At 41.4% G+C, this 17,557-nt stretch overlaps 1 pseudogene; it reads right to left on the minus strand.

Annotated features, from left to right (window-relative positions):
* Positions 1-9,930: 9,930 nt before the first annotated feature.
* On the minus strand, positions 9,931-14,943 carry LOC136521819 (G-type lectin S-receptor-like serine/threonine-protein kinase B120; annotated as a pseudogene).
* Between the last annotated feature and the right edge of the window lie 2,614 nt (positions 14,944-17,557).

Genomic DNA, 17,557 nt, shown 5'->3' on the forward strand with positions numbered 1-17,557 from the left:
AAGGGCTTAAACTTGAATGGAAGAATGAGAAAAACAAAAAGCTCAAGGCAAAGGTATAAACCATAGGAGCTGTTTTGTTTTGGTGATCAAGACACTTAGAGAGTGTGATCACATTTAGGTTTGATAGCCGTACTATTAAGAGGGGTGAAACTTGTATCGAAATGCGGTTATCAAAGTGCCACTAGATGCTCTAACTCATTGCATATGCATTTAGGATCTAGTGGAGTGCTAACACACTTGAAAATGTTTGTGAAAATATGCTAACACATGTGCACAAGGTGATACACTTGGTGGTTAGCACACTTGAGCAAGGGTGAAGAGAACGGAGGAGATGCCAGCGTTAGTCAAGTGACTAGACACTAGATCCAAATGCACCGGACGCTGCCTGCCTGCGTCTGATCGCGCTGACTTGGCGATATAGTGGCTAGGGTTTACCACCGGACGCTGGGCTATGTCCGGTCGAGGTGGACCAGACGTGTTCGATCGAGGAAAACCGGTTTTAGACCCTTACTGTACTCGACCGGACACTGAGGCTCCAGGGTCCGGTTAGTTTTGTCGGAGCATCCAGTCAGCTTCGTAGCCATTAAAATCTGACAAACAACGTTTGAAGCCAGTGACACATGGCGTCCATCAGTGGACCGGACACTGTGTCCAGGGTCCGGTCAGTTGGACCGGTGCGTCCGGTCAGAGCGTAGTGTGCCCAGTGAAGGGGTATAATGGTTCTATTTCGTGGGGGCTTCTATTTAAGCCCCATGGCTGGCTATGGCTCATATCTTTGGCCACTTTTATTAACATAGCAACCTTGTGAGCTTAGCCAAAGTCCTCCCACTCATCTCCATCATTGATTCATCATTTTTGTGAGATTGGGAGTGATCCAAGTGCATTGCATCTAGAGGCACTTGGTGTTCGTGTTTTGCTGTGGATTTCGCTTGTTACTCTTGGTGGTTGCCGCCACCTAGATGGCTTGGAGCAGCGAGGATCGTTGAGCGGAGGGTGGTGATTGTCTCCAGCTCTGATCATGGTGATTGTGAGGGGTTCTTGACCTTTCCCCGGCGGAGCGCCAAAAGGTACTTTAGTGGATTGCTCGTGGCTTGTGTGATCCTCATCTTGTGTTGGTTGTGCGGCACCCTATTGAGGGTTTGGCATGTGAAGCCAATTAGCGCGTGAACCTTCAAGTGAGTGAATCGCCACAACGAGGACTAGCTTGCCGGCAAACAAGTGAACCTCGGTAAAAATCATTGTGTTCATCATTGATTCCGAGGTGATTGGTCTTCATTGTTATTCATCTTTGTGATTGATTGGTTCTTTTATCTACACGGTGGTATAACCCTCTTGATCACTCTCTTTACTTTACTACAAACTAGTTGACAAGCTCTTTAGTGTAGCTAATTATGAGAGCTTGCATGCTTGGTTGGTGTGGCTCTTTAGTTAGCCTTTGAGAGCACACTAACACAGGGTAGTGTCATAGCTCTTGTGTAAATTGACACTATCTAAACTAGAATTGTGGTAGGTGGCTTGCATTTTGAGTAGGCTAGCGCAACACTTACTTCGCCTCATAATTGTCTAACCATTTGGTTAAGTGTTGTTGTAGAAATTTTTATTAGGCTATTCACCTCCCCTCTGGCCATTAGGACCTTTCACCCGCGTTATGCCCAGTGAAGGGGTACAACAGCTCTATTTTGTGGGGGTTTCTATTTAAGCCCCGTGGCTAGCTCAAGCTCACACTCTTGGCCATTTACATTGATTTAGCAACCTTGTGAGCTTAGCCAAAGCCCTCCCACTCATCTCCATTATAGATTCATTATCTTTATGAGATTGGGAGTGAATCCAAGTGCATTGCTTGATTGTTTGCATCTAGAGGCACTTGGTGTTCGTGTTTCGCTGCGGGATTCGCTTGTTACTCTTGGTGGTTGACGCCACCTAGACGGCTTGGAGCAGCTAGGATCGTCGAGCGGAGGGTGGTGATTGTCTCCGGCTCCGATCGTGGTGATTGTGAGGGGTTCTTGACCTTTCCCTGGCGGAGAGCCAAAAGGTACTCTAGTGGATTGCTCGTGGCTTGTGTGATCCTCATCTTGTGTTGGTTGTGCGGCACCCTATTGAGGGTTTGGCGTGTGATGCCAATTAGCGCGTGAACCTCCAAGTGAGTGAATCACCACAACGAGGAGTAGCTTGCCGGCAAGCAAGTGAACCTCGGTAAAAAATCATTGTGTTCATCATTTGATTCCGAGGTGATTGGTCTTCATTGATATTGATTCTTGTGATTGATTGGTTCACTCCTCGACACGACGGTATAACTATCTTGCTCTCTCTCTCTTTATATTACCGCAAACTAGTTATCAAGCTCTTTAGTGTAGTTAGTTGTGAGAGCTTGTTAGTTTGGTTAGTGTGTCTCTTTAGTTAGTCTTTAAGAGCACACTAACTTAGTGTAGTGCCATATCTATTGTGTGATTAGAGATGATAGAAACTAAAATTGTGGTAGGTGGCTTGCATTTCTAGTAGGCTAGCGCAACACTTGCTTCGTCTCATAATTGTCTAACCGGTTTGTTAAGTGTTGTTGTAGAAATTTTTATTAGGCTATTCACCCCCTCCTCTAGCCATTAGGACCTTTCAAGTGGTATCAGAGCCGAGGTCACCGTGATTTGAGGCTTAACAACCTTTGGTGTAAAAATGGCTCAAATCAACAACACTAAGAAGCCACCCCAATTTGATGGCACAAATTATCCGTATTGGAAATCAAAGATGACCACACATATCAAGTCAATCAATAGAAAAGTGTGGAAGGTGGTAGAAACCAAAATTGAGATTGGTGATCCAGAAAATCCCACCGCGGGCGAAGAAGTGCTTCTCCAAAACAATGACATTGCTCTAAGTGCCATTCATGATGCAATTGATGAGAGAACATTTGAGTAAATCAAGAATATTGAGATGGCTCATGAGGCTTGGAAGAAGTTGGAAGAATCATTTGAGGGCACTCAAGCCATGAAGGGTGCAAAGGCATACATTCTCAAAAGAAGTTTGCAAGCTTCAAGATGAAGGAGGATAAGAGTGTGCCGGAGATGTTCCATAGGCTTTAAGTACTTGTCAATGATCTCAAAGCACTTGAAGAAGAGATGAAGGACAAGGACTTCTCCCACAAGTTTTTTAGATGCTTACCTTCAAGATTTGGCACATTGGTCACTATTCTAGTGAGGAGTGGTTTGGACACCATGACACCAAACCAAGTGTTGGAAGATATAATGACTGATGATACATATAGAGATGATGATGAGAAGGAAGAAAAGAAGGAGAAGAAAGATGAGAAGAAGAAGAGCGTGGCATTCGAGGCCACATCATCCAAGGGCAAGGCAAAGCAAGATACATCAAGTGAAGATGATGGCTCATGGGATGATGATGATGATGAGAAGATGGCTCTCTTTGTAAAGAAATTTGGCAAGTTCATGATGAAGAAAGGGTACCATGCTAGAAGAAAGAAATCTTCATCTAAGAACAAGGAAGAGTCAAGATGTGCTTCAAATGTGGAAGCAAAGATCATCTTGTTGCTCAATGTCCATACAATAGCGACAATGATGATGACAACAAGAAGAACAAGAAGAAGGACAAGAAGGAAAAAAAGAGAAGAAGGATAAGATGACCTTCAAGAAGAAGAAGGGTGGTTCATATGTGGTCACTTGGGATAGTGATGCTTCCTCAAATGATGATGATGATAGTGATGATAACAAGACCACCAAGAAGAAGGCATTTGCAAGCATTGCAATCAATGAGAAGCCTTCTCTCTTCGACACTCCATCATGCTTTATGGCTAAGGCCATTAAGGTACAAATTTGTGATGATAGAAGTAATGAGGAACATGATAATGAAAACGAAAATGAAAGTGATAGTGATGATGATGAACCTACAAAGGATGAACTATTTAACATGCTAGAAGATGCTAAAGAACACTTTGACATCAAGAGAAGGGAATGCAAAAGCTTGCATAAGAAACTAAAAGCCCTTAAGCAAGCCTTTGATGAGCTCAATGCATCTTATGAGAGGCTAGAGGAAGCCCATGAGAAGCTTGGCAAGGCTCACAAAAAGCTTGAAAAGGTTCATTCCTCTTTGCTTGATGAGCAAAATAAAAAGAAGCATGCTGAAACTTGCAATGTAGGCTTAACTTGTGATATAATTGATGAATCTTTATCTATGCCTATCATTGTTGCTCCCACTAACCCTTCTTGTAGTACTTCTACTTCCACCTCATCTAGTAGTGATGGTTTCACTTGTGATGCCTCACTAATGGTTGAGAATGAGAACCTCAAGAAGGAGGTTAATAAGCTCACTCACACCTTGGCTAAGGCCTATGGTGGTGAGGACCGCTTGCTTATGTGCTTGGGTAGCCAAAGAGCTTCTCTCTACAAGGAGGGATTGTGCTATACCCCCAAGAAAGACAAGGCGGCCTTTGCTCCTCACAAGACCAGTTTTGTGAAGAACAATGGTCGGTTTTGCATTAGTTGCAACCAAATTGGTAATGTAGAGCAAAAGTGCTTGAATAAGAAGTCACAAGCTAATGTATCCTCCATTAAGCTTGATTCTTTCTATGTACTTACCAAGGGTGCAAATGGTGTAAAGGCTAAGTTCATTGGTAAACCATGGATGGGCTTAAAGAAGAAAGTCATTTGGGTACCAAAGAGCTTAGTGACTAACCTTCAAGGATCCAAGCAAGTTTGGGTACCTAAAAAGAATTGATCTTCTTTTGTAGGTAAATTACAAAGCTGGAGGAAGGCATTGGGTTCTTGATAGTGGGTGTACTCAACACATGACCGGTGATGCAAGAATGTTCAACTCAATCAACATCAATGGCAATGATGGTTATGATAGTATCACATTTGGTAACAATGGCAAAGGCAAGGTCAAAGTGCTTGGTAAGATTGCAATATCCAATAACATGAGTATTTCCAATGTGTTGCTAGTAGAGAGCTTGAACTTTAATTTGTTATCTGTGGCTCAATTGTGTGATCTTGGATTCAAATGCATATTTGGGGTAGATGATGTAGAGATCATAAGTGTAGATGGCTCTAACTTGATCTTCAAAGGCTTTAGATATGAGAATCTATACTTGGTTAATTTCAATGCTAGTGAAGCTAGATTATCAACATGCTTGTTCACCAAGTCTAGCATGGGTTGGTTATGGCATAAAAGGCTTGGTCATGTTGGAATGAAACAATTGAATAGATTGGTTAAGCATGACTTGGTTAGAGGCTTGAAAGATGTTGTGTTTGAGATGGATAAACTTTGTAGCTCTTGTCAAGCCAGCAAACAAGTTGGAAACACCCATCCTAAGAAAAGCATGATGAGCACTAGTAAAGCATTTGAGTTATTGCACATGGATTTGTTTGGGCCAACTCAATACATTAGCATTGGTGGTAACAAATATGGCTTTGTGATAGTAGATGATTATACTAGATACACATGGATATTCTTTCTAGTGGACAAAAGTGATGTGTTTGCAACATTCAAATCATTTATCAAGGGCATTCACAATGAGTTTGAAACAACCATTAAGAGAGTTAGAAGTGACAATGGTAGTGAGTTCAAGAACACTAGAATTGATGAGTTGTGTGATGAATTTGGAATTAGACATCAATTTTTGGCCAAGTACACTCCACAATTAAATGACCTTGTTGAGAGGAAAAATAGAACACTTATTGATATGGCAAGGTCTATGCTTAGTGAGTACAATGTGAGTCAATCTTTTTGGGCCGAAGCTATCAACACGGCTTGCTATTATAGCAACCGCCTCTATTGTCATCCATTGAAAGAGAAGACACCATATGAGCTCTTAAATGGTAGAAAGCCCAACATTGCATATTTTTGGGTCTTTGGTTGCAAATGCTATATCTTAAAGAAAGGCACTAGATTGGACAAGTTTGACAAGAAATATGATGAATGATTTCTACTTGGTTATTCCACTACAAGCAAAGCATATAGAGTTTGGAATTTAGATAGTGGTACTCTTGAGGAAGTTCATGATATTGAATTTGATGAAACTAAGAGTTCATAAGAAGAGAATGAGAACTTAGAAGATGTTAGAGGCATTCAACTTTCAAATGCCATGAAGAACATGGATGTTGATAAATTGAGGCCTAGGCAAGTGAATGATGATGAAGATGATCAAGTGCAAGTGCTCTCTAACTCAAATATGCAAGATGATACAAATCAAGATAGTACAAGTGGCTCTCATGACAATGAACAAAATCAAGTGACTAGTACATTATCTCAACCCAATGATCAAGCAAGTGCAAGCAATCAAGTTCTAATACTCCAACCAACAAATATTGCAAGGGATCATCTACTAGACACTATCATTTGTGACATTTCATGAGGTGTGCAAACTAGATCAAGATTGGCTTCATTTTGTGAACATTTCTTATTTGTGTCATCCATTGAACCAAAGAAGATAGATGAAGCATTGAAGGATGTTGATTGGGTGAATGCTATGCAAGAAGAATTGAATAACTTCACAAGAAATTAAGTATGGGAATTAGTAGAGAGACCAAAGGGACACAATGTGATTGGAACCAAATGGGTTTTTAGAAACAAGCAAGATCAAGATGGGATAATAGTAAGGAACAAAGCAAGATTGGTAGCACAAGGCTATACACAAGTTGAAGGTCTTGACTTTGGAGAAACATATGCTCCGGTTGCTAGATTGGAAGCAATTAGAATCATGCTAGCCTATGCTTGTGCCCACAACATCAAGCTCTATCAAATGGATGTTAAGAGTGCATTTCTCAATGGTTACATCAATGAAGAAGTATATGTTGAGCAACCTCCCAGTTTTAAAGATGATAAGAAGCCCGACCATGTGTACAAGTTGAAGAAGGCATTGTATGGCTTGAAGCAAGCACCTAGAGCATGGTATGAGAGATTGAGGGATTTCCTACTCTCTAAAGGGTTCATGATGGGCAAGGTTGACACCACTCTTTTCATCAAGAAGATTGGAAAATATCTATTTGTATTGCAAATCTATGTTGATGACATCATATTTGGATCAACCAATCAAGACTTTTATGATGAGTTTGGAAAGATGATGGCTAAAGAGTTTGAGATGTCCATGATAAGAGAGTTAAGTTACTTGGTCTTCAAATCAAGCAATTGAAGAATGGTATATTTGTGAGTCAAGGAAAGTATATCAAGGATATGATCAAGAAGTTTGGCATGAATGATAGTAAGGCCATTAGCACACCAATGGAAACAAATGACAACTTGGATAGTGATGTAAGTGGAAATATGATGGATCAAAAATTCTATCGGTCTATGATTGGAAGCCTACTCTATGTGACCGCATCAAGGCCGGATGTCATGTTTAGTGTATGCATGTGTGCAAGATTTCAAGCCTCAATAAGAGAAAGTCATTTGAAGGCTATAAAGAGAATATTGAGGTACTTGAAGCATACACTAAATGTTGGTTTGCGGTATCCCAAAGGAATAAAGTTTGAGCTAGTTGGTTACTCCGACTCGGACTATACGGGATGCAAGGTTGAAAGGAAGAGCACCTTGGGCACATGTCAATTGTTGCGAAGATCACTTGTTTCATAGTCATCAAAGACACTTAGCGAGTGTGATCACATTTAGGATCGATAGCCATACTATTAAGAGGGGTGAAACTCGTATCAGAATGTGGTTATCAAAGTGCAACTAGATGCTCTAACTCATTGCATATGCATTTAGGATCTAGTGGAGTGCTAACACCCTTGAAAATATTTGAGAAAATATGCTAACAGATGTGCACAAGGTGATACACTTGGTGATTGGCACATTTGAGCAAGGGCGAAAAAGATAGAGTTAAAAAGGAGTTAGTCACACTGGTCACGCAGTGACCGAATGCTGGTCTCAGTGGGACCGGTGCGTCCGGTCAATGATACAGCAAAGACGCTGGCGTCGATCTTTGATCGGACGCTAGGTCACTTGGTGACCAGACGCTGATAGGGTGAGTCCGGTCCGGCTGATGTGGCAGCGCACAGAAGAGTCACCATGTGACCGGACGCTGGGTGAGTCCGGTCGAGCTTGACCGGACACGTCCGGTCGTGAAAAGTCGTCTCTGGATGCTTACTGGAAACGACCAGACGCTGGGGCTCAGCGTTCGGTCACTTTGAGCTGTTGTGTCCGGTCATCACTTGACTGTTGAGATTGGGCGGTCAACATTTGAAGAGAGGGGACACGTGGCACGCATCGCATGACCAGACGCTGAGGTCCAGCGTCCAGTCAATATGACCGGAGCGTCTGGTCACCCCGCGTTGTGTCCAGTGAAGGGGTACAACGGCTCTATTTCATGGGGGTTTCTATTTAAGCCCTATGGCCGGCTCAAGCTCACACCCTTGGCTATTTGCATTGACTTAGCAACCTTGTGAGCTTAGCCAAAGCCCTCGCACTCATCTCCATCATAGATTCATCATCTTTGTGAGATTGGGAGTGAATCCAAGTGCATTGCTTGAGTGTTTGCATCTAGAGACACTTGGTGTTCGTGTTTTGCTGCGGGATTCGCTTGTTACTCTTGGTGGTTGACGCCACCTAGATGGCTTGGAGCAGCGAGGATCATCGAGCGGAGGGTGGTGATTGTCTCCGGCCCTGATCGTGGTGATTGTGAGGGGTTCTTGACCTTTCTCTGGCGGAGAGCCAAAAGGTACTATGGTGGATTGCTCGTGGCTTGTGTGATCCTCATCTTGTGTTGGTTGTGCGGCACCCTATTGAGGGTTTGGCGTGTGATGCCAATTAGCGCGTGAACCTCCAAGTGAGTGAATCGCCACAACGGGGAGTAGCTTGCCGGCAAGGAAGTGAACCTCGGTAAAAAATCATTGTGTTCATAATTTGATTTCAAGGTGATTGGTCTTCATTGATATTGATTCTTGTGATTGATTGGTTCACTCCTCGACATGGCGGTATAACTATCTTGCTCTCTCTCTCTCTCTTTATATTACCGCAAACTAGTTATCAAGCTCTTTAGTGTAGTTAGTCGTGAGAGCTTGTTAGTTTGGTTAGTGTGTCTCTTTAGTTATTCTTTGAGAGCACACTAACTTAGTGTAGTGACATATCTATTGTGTTATTAGAGACAATAGAAACTAAAATTGTGGTAGGTGGCTTGCATTTCTAGTAGGCTAGCGCAACACTTGCTTCGCCTCATAATTGTCTAACCGGTTTGTTAAGTGTTGTTGTAGAAATTTTTATTAGGCTATTCACCCCCCTCTAGCCATTAGGACCTTTCAGCACCCTTATCTTTTTCTTTTTTATCCCATTTGACAATAACGCTATAGTTCATTCTATTTATCCTCACAATAATTTGAATGTTAATAGTCCAGTGCTTAACATTAAACAACAATTCAAATACAAATTTTGGTTGTCATAGGTTGAACTAAAATTCAACTTTTCCACGTCATAATTATTTAAATATTAAAACATAGTCAACATGGGTCTTGAAACATTTGATTAATTGCAAGAAATACGGTCATATACTTTGTTTAAAGATTTGATCTCGTATTTAAGAGTGGAAACCATTTATTCTAGAAAAAAAATGCGACCATGTAGGCTTGCAGAGATCTTTTCTTTAGCCACAGCCCACCGGAGAACACTCGCTGGATGCCTGGATGGACCCTGCTGCGTAAAGTTTGGGCCAGACCCACGAGACTTCTCGGCTCAGAACAACAACCATTGGCATATCGGACCTCGAATAGTAAAATTCATTATGCAATTCAACAATGTATAAAACTCCCACCATTCCATTCACAAAACTAATCTGTTCAGTCAAATGGGATCTACTTTATGTTAAAAAAACAATACACCACGTAGGGCTTTGTTTGGATACACTTGCATCCATCGAAATCCATTTGTGTTAGAGTGGAACTAGTTTAATTTTTACTCCAATTCACTCTAACACATATGAATTGAGGTGCATATGAATGCCATATCTTTTTATGCAGTTATTGCCCAGACTTATTACACAGTTGCAAAATGCAAATTAACTGACATTCAAACACCCTATGCATGTACTAAATGATTTAGGTTTAATTTGAGGTTTGCAAAAATAATATTATGGCGGGGTTTTCCTCCTCCAATCCGTTATGAAAATCAAACAACTAACGACCCTCTAGCACAGTGAGACTTATATCATTTATGGACAATTGCCTGTTGTCAACTGTCTTTCTAGGTGGGCAGTAGTCTCTAAGTGCAAAATACGTAGGTTGCTTTGGCGTTGGAAGCGGTGTCATTTTGTTCTCCAGCATGAACACAACCACCGACATGAGTGGCCTGCAACTCGGATTGTCTTGAACACACAAGAGTGCTATATGGATGCATCGTGAAACTTCGTCAAGGGAGCAATTCTCCATGATAGATGAGTCCACCAAATCTTCTATTTTCCCTTCTTTCCATATGTTCCATGCCTGAAACATTACACATCAGTCTCACATTCAGAGATCATATTTTGTCTCCTGTGGATAGTTCTGAATTCTGACCATGTCCTTGTACTTACATATGATATAAGGTTAGAAAAATCCATGATTAGATGTGCTGATGAGCTAATCTTTAATCCACTTATGATCTCCAACAATAGAACACCAAAGCTGTAGGTGTCAGACTTGACTGAAAATGTGCCTTGCATTGCATATTCGGGAGACATGTAACCACTGTGCAAATAATTTCATAAAAATTCTTTGCATATTTTTGAAACTGTAAAAAGTGAATGAATTCTAAGAGTTGGCAGTGCAGCTGCTACTTACTATGTCCCGACAACTCGGTTAGTATTTGCTTGGAGTTGGTCATCATCACCACAGAATATCCTAGCCATGCCAAAATCTGATATCTTTGGGCTCATCTCCTTATCTAACAATATATTGCTTGATTTGAGATCTCTATGGATTACAGTTAATCTCGAGTCATGATGGAGATACATAATTCCTCTTGCAACCCCCTGGATTATTTTGAACCTTCTTGGCCACTGAAGCAATGATTTTCTTGCAGAATCTAATAAAAATAATACAGAAGAACAAGGCATGTCAAAAGGCACACATGAGCACATTTATTTGTTGGGTTTTATTAACGATATGAACAATTGGAATTGAATGTACCAAAGAGGAAGTAATCCAAACTTTTGTTGGGTAGGTACTCATAAACTAATAACTTCTCATCTTCATGAATACAACAACCAAGAAGCTTAACTAGATTCTTGTGCTGCAACTTTGCAATTAAGACTACTTCATTTTTGAACTCCTCGGTGCCTTGCCTAGAACCCTTGCTCAGTCTCTTGACAGCTAGCTACTTCCTTTGTGCCTTCCAACATTCCCTACATGATTTCATAATCCAGAACTATAATTTTTTACACCAATGTAATTTCCTAGGTAATCCCAAACTTTTTTATTCATACCTTGTATACTTTGCCAAAACCTCCTCTCCCAATCATATTGCAATCAGAGAAATTATCTGTTGCTATTGCAATGTTTTCAAAGCTAATAAATGGGAACTCTATTATGTTCTTGTCACCAGATTCATCCATAGAACTCAAGTATTCTAGCATCCTTCTCTTCTTTTGTCGCTTGCCTGCAAGTAGTAACATCAATGTATCCCTTTTTTCTAGAACATCGGCACATTAACACTGCACACATTCTTTAAAACGATGGCTCTTGGTACCTGTTCTTTTCCATGCCCAGACAAGCGCTCCGAGTGCAAGTAGTAGCACACATGCTATGATCGGGAGTAAAATGTTGAGCAAATTGATCGTGTTTTGATCTATACAAGGAAATGTATCATGTTAGAGTTTGCTGCATCAAGCATTGCTTACGATTGTGTGATGAGTTTACTTTACCTCTAAAAAAGAGTAAAAGATGGACATGCGAATATTCAAGAACCTAATTACCACTTAAAGAGTTTCCTCGTGGATATTACTGATTAGGGTTTTGATATCATGACGCTCAGTCAAGTTATATGCTCATACATAATTTTCCACTGCAAACATCAAAAGTGAACCTGATGATTAAACTTTTTCTTCTTTTTTTGGCTGCTTCGGTAGTGTCCAAACTAGTACATAGGAAGAGATATGGTAAGCTGTAATGGTTTATCGGATGTCTGATCGATCTAGTTGATGTCACGGGCAGGGTAGAATAGATCAGGGAGCACTACAGCACAACGCTTTTTGTACATGCTCAAAATAGTTTTTTAAAGACGGTTTTTGAAACCGCTACTAATAAGGCGTCAATTGTAAAAATGAAACGCTTACAAGGACAGTTTTATAGCCGCCCATGAAAATGAAATTTAATTCTCATGGATGGTTGACTTAGTCAACTGTTCCTAAAAGTATTTTGAAAATCACAAAAATATTAAATTGTGCCAATATATAGAAAAAACATATTTTGCCCAAGCCACCACATTGCTATTCAATTGTAAAAATGAGATATTAACAAGGACAATTTTAAAACCACCCATAAAAATGGAAATAATATTTAGAGGCAATTAACTTAGTCAACCATTCATAAAAATATTTTAAAATATAAAAAAGATACTATTGCACCAAAAAGTAGAAATTATTTTTTCCCAAAGCCGGCATCCAACAATCACTACATGCTCATAAGGATTCGAACTCGTGACATTTTGCCTCGCACGAGCCTTCATTGCCACTGTACTGCACAATTACTTGTGACTAAGTATCTGATGCTATTTTTAATTAACTTTTATAAATTTAATATTCAATACTTTAGTCCCTAGACAAACTCAAATAAGAAAATGAACCGGAACATTTTAGATCTTATTGAGTAATGCAACTTTGATATAGGGAGAGTTTTCATTTAAGGTCATTCGACAATTCTGAATTTCATAAGAACTTAAAACGTATATTTTGGCCTCTAAACGATCTCAAATAAAATCAACTATAAAGTTTTAGATCTTGTTGAGCTCTAAACTTTTTATATAAAGTTTACCTTTGTCTAACTTTATTTTTTAAAAAAATTTATGAGCTTATTTGCTCAGCAGTTATTTTTAAGGGTGGTTGACCCTAAAAAACATTTTTTAATAGTGATTGACTAAGTCAACTACCCATAAAAATTAACGTTTTTAGGAATGATTGGCATAAGAAACAAAAAAATAAATATATTTTTAAGGGTGATTTTATTAAGTCAACCGCTCCTGAAAATTGATTTCTAGATGCGATTTGAAATCTACAATGCAGCAAAACATTACTAGAGATGGTTTATTGTGTGAACTGCACCTAAAAAAAAAGGAAACGATTGTAAAAAAAATCATTTATGTAGTAGTGGAGTTGGATGGAGAATTGCGGTGAAGGTAACAACTAGCCGACTGGGTCTCAGCAGCTTAAGCCTAGGCACAAATACAATAACCTCACATGCTTTATCTCTAACTCAAACCCAAAATATCTCTAACTAATCAAGTATCCCTAACAACACCCCCCCCCCCCCCAAAAAAAAACTCAACTTGCCCTCCGGTTGGAACGATAGGTACATGCATGTTAATTATTGAGGAGACCCCACATGATAGCTGAAGTTTTAAAGTCCATTTAATGTTAGGACATATATGGATGAAATCCTAAATTGTTTCGGAGTAATCTTCATCTTGTAAATAGGCCATATGATGGTGATGGCATGATTCCTTGTCACGTTGACCACTAATGTCACTTTTGAGGAAAGAAGGATGAGGTGTTAGGGATGCACGTACCAGGAGATTTGCCAAGTCGAATGTACAAGACCTCTTCAAAGATTTCCTTCCCCATGTCGATGAGATCCCCAGCCCAAACCAAACACCTCGATGTGTCGCCCATAGTATCACCATTGGTTAGGTTGGCGTAGGCGTATGCCATACACGAGCAGTTTCTAGTGCACTCAGCTGCACACTGCTGGAAGCTTCTATTCCTAATGTGCAGGAACTTGTCAGGAAGCTTCATATTAGGCATGGCCATGAAGTAGTCTTCCTTTCCACATTCCAGTGCTTCCCTTCTCTGGCATCCTCTAGAGAAGTTGAGACTGTCAAGGAGCTCAAAACCATCTAAGACACCGGCATGTCGGGATTGCCTCCGTGCGGTCACAATAGCCGAACGGACCACAAGAGGCGTAGAGATCACAGCTATTAGGAACCTCAATGATGACTGCCCATGACGAAGTGGTGCTGTTCCAAGTGAGGAGCCTCCCCTTGCCTGTATAGTCCAACGAAATGCGAATGTATGGTGAGCCAGGCGAGACGGTGTACATATAGTACGACTTGTCCGCCGTGTTGATAGTTGTTTGGTACAAGATCACGTCGACGCCATTGATTTGTTGCATGCCACCGGATACCGGGTTGCCATTAACAACAGGGAAACGGAAGTATGGCAACGCCCCATTCCAAATGAATAGCTGAAGGTTTGAGGTGGGATCCATGCCAAGAGAGAAATCTCCGGTTGATGGATCGTTAAGGCCCTTCCATGCAAATAAGTGTGTCGCCGGTTGTGCCTTGTAGCTTAGCAGGACCCTCATGGTTGGAAGAACGTTATCGGTCGGGTGATCGAAGCTTTGCCATAGCTCCGTGCCGTTCGGCGACCGAAGGACAAAGTTCCCGGAGCTAAGTAGCACCGCGGAAGCTCCGGCGCCACCTCCACCGGTGTTTCCTGTTGCCGTCCAAAGAGTGTGGCCTTGGGAATCCGACAACACTAGCTCTGAGTTGCCGGTGATGGCGAGCTTCGCTGACGGTGTTTTGATTGGGTTGTCACGGTTAGCGACCCATACCACAGTGCGTTCTGCAATGTGGTGGTACCAGATTCCTATGTACAGCTTCTTGCTGGAGTTGGTAGGGGGAAAAGAAGCCAAGAGCAAAGTCTCCGCCCTCCGAGATGAGCGTGTCTTTGGGCAACAGTGGCTTTGTTTGTGTTAGCTGGTTGTCGGGTCGACAGAGTGAGCTCAGGAATGTGAGGATGATGAAGGCGGCAATATAGACCATATCAACGTCCATTAGGCCTTTCTTGTTCATCATCTGCCTAAGCAGTGTGGAGGAAATACTAGCGTCTAGTGTTTATATATAGACGAAGATCGAGCATCTCTGGATTATTGACGTATATATGTAACTTTATTACGGTAATAATGAGTGGACCTATACTTGCGATATTTCTGTTCGTGGAATCGAGTCGTAGTAGCTTTCAACCATAAACGTTGTACGGGCGAGCGTTGGATGATGGCGAAGTCAGCAATAATTCCCAGACGACGTTTCTTGCCATCTGTTGCTAAACCTAAACTAGAGGTTCTAGACTAACAAAGTACCGAGGAGCAGAGCTTGACAAGAAACAGCGCAGCGGTGACTGCTGGTCAATGGTCAGAACATGTGGCTTCTTTTCTTGGAAGATCGAGGGGCTGTCAGCCGTCTATGCCGTCTGCAGCGGCGGCTGGGCTTGCCCGGCGCATCGCTTGGCCACTACCGACGGAAGTGAAGATGGGTAGGCGTAGTAGGCCACCCTTTGACGCTAATCTCTCCGCAGCATTTAGTGCCATCAGCGACAGCTCGTCGTCTTGCGCGCCTACGACTTCCATCGATTTCTTCAACAATAGGCCTCGTTTAGTTCGCGAAATTTGGATTTTGGGTTTACTGTAGCGCCTTCATTTTTATTTGGCAAATAGTGTCCAAACATTGACTAATTAGGCTTAAAACGTTCGTCTCGCAATTTCCCACCAAACTGTGCAATTAGTTTTTCTTTTCGTCTACATTTAATGCTCCATGCATGGGCCGCAAACATTCGATGTGACAGGTACTGTAGCAACTTTTTGGAAATTGGGTAGCAACTAAACAAGGGCATAGTCTACTCCCTCTGTTAAAGTTTAATAGAGCACATCATCTTCATCTCAATTTTCAGTGAGTCAATCAATTTTAAATGTAAATAAGTTTATAGATGTACACTCTTTGGAAGAGGAGGCGCAGCCTCGTCGCTGAACCCTATCGCAACAGGTGAAGGGGGAGGATAACGGGGCAAAGCTTTGTTTTTTTAACAGATACGGGAAGAATACGGGGAGAGCCGCGTCGTCCTTCAAATCACGAGCTGGGCCTCGGCCGAGAGGGATGCAGGGGTCTCCAGCATTTGTTTTCTCGAAATAAAAAAAAAAAACTGAATATACGTGGCTGTATGTAGGAGTTCTCGTTTTCAAACAGAGCTATCTGCACGTACAGCAAAGGCGTTCTGTACAAAAACGCCTCAAAAGGTTGCAAGTAATTAAGGCATTGTGATAAAACGCCTCTAAAGATTGTACTATTTCCATCCCAAATTGTAAGTCATTCCAAGAATCTTGGAGAGTCAAAGCTTCTCAAGTTTGACCAAAATTATAAAAAAAATTATAAAGATTTATGACATCAAATAGATATGCTATAAAAATATAATTGTAGCATCCGATTTTAAAGACAAAACCGGATACACACTATATGTGAGCCCAGGAAGTCAAATCTCACATATAGCCACAAATAAGGGTAATATCAATAGACAATGCTTAAATACATAACGTATAAGTATAAAGGATATAACCTCAGAGTATAGACAGCGGAAAGGCAACTCCGATCTTCTGGTGAAGACTCCAAATCCACAGGGACGACTGACTGGTTGACCACAAGCCTAACTCCTCCAAGCCAGCAATCTGGTACCCATCCGGGGTTTTCATTGGATGTAAAGCAAGTGTAAGCTCACCATGCTTAGCAAGTATATCAAAGGGATCTATGAGGCTCAAAAAGGCTTGACACTGTTTGACTGCGGTTCGCAATTTTAGTTGATCAAGTTTTAGCATCCTATATCACTACTTTAGTGAACAATCCCAATTCCCAAATGATATTAAAGTATAGTCAAGTTTATCTCAATTCCCAACCATCCACCATCCACAGTAACCACTAATCTCGAAGGATCCAGACCGCTCGTATCCGTGAGCACGGCTGTTATAACAGGTTAAATATTTCTGCAGAAATTGTACATCTTTACCCACCGAGCCGTGATTCCCAATGCCGGGGTTTGCAAGGCCCACTACACCTCTTCCCAGGAAGTGTGGCAGGGTATCACTATGAAACCCTTAGCTAGTTGCATTAACAAGTCGTAGCTACAAAGGAATGGTACACGTGGGCATCGCAGCACGGTACACACCCTAGCAGAAAAGGAAAGATACCCTCTTACCCTTACTGGAGCTACAGACGAGCTAGTACAAACTAGTTAACAGGTTAAAGTCAGAGTCATATGACACTCGGGGTTGTACGGAACCTCCTGGGTTGCCGCTTCAGGATTAAGTCCTTATGGAGAGGCACTAGAGTACTCAACCCCGTACTCTAGCCCCCTATCTGTTGCTAAAAAAAACTCCATTTATCACATTGCATATAACCTTTAGTCATGTTTAACAATTATTTTATGTTAAGCGCTGCAGCATCTATCCAAAATGCCTACCCAAAATCCATAGGTATCAAGGATATGTGGTACGAAAATCATCTAGGTAAAGTCCTTAAAGGCAATTCAAATTAAACACATGCACGAATATGTATGATAATAGTTCATAGGTAACAAGGGGCCTTTGGTACACTTGCCTTAACTTGCTTTTCC

Source organism: Miscanthus floridulus, chromosome 18 (assembly GCF_019320115.1).
Source record: "Miscanthus floridulus cultivar M001 chromosome 18, ASM1932011v1, whole genome shotgun sequence".
NCBI lineage: Eukaryota > Viridiplantae > Streptophyta > Magnoliopsida > Poales > Poaceae > Miscanthus > Miscanthus floridulus.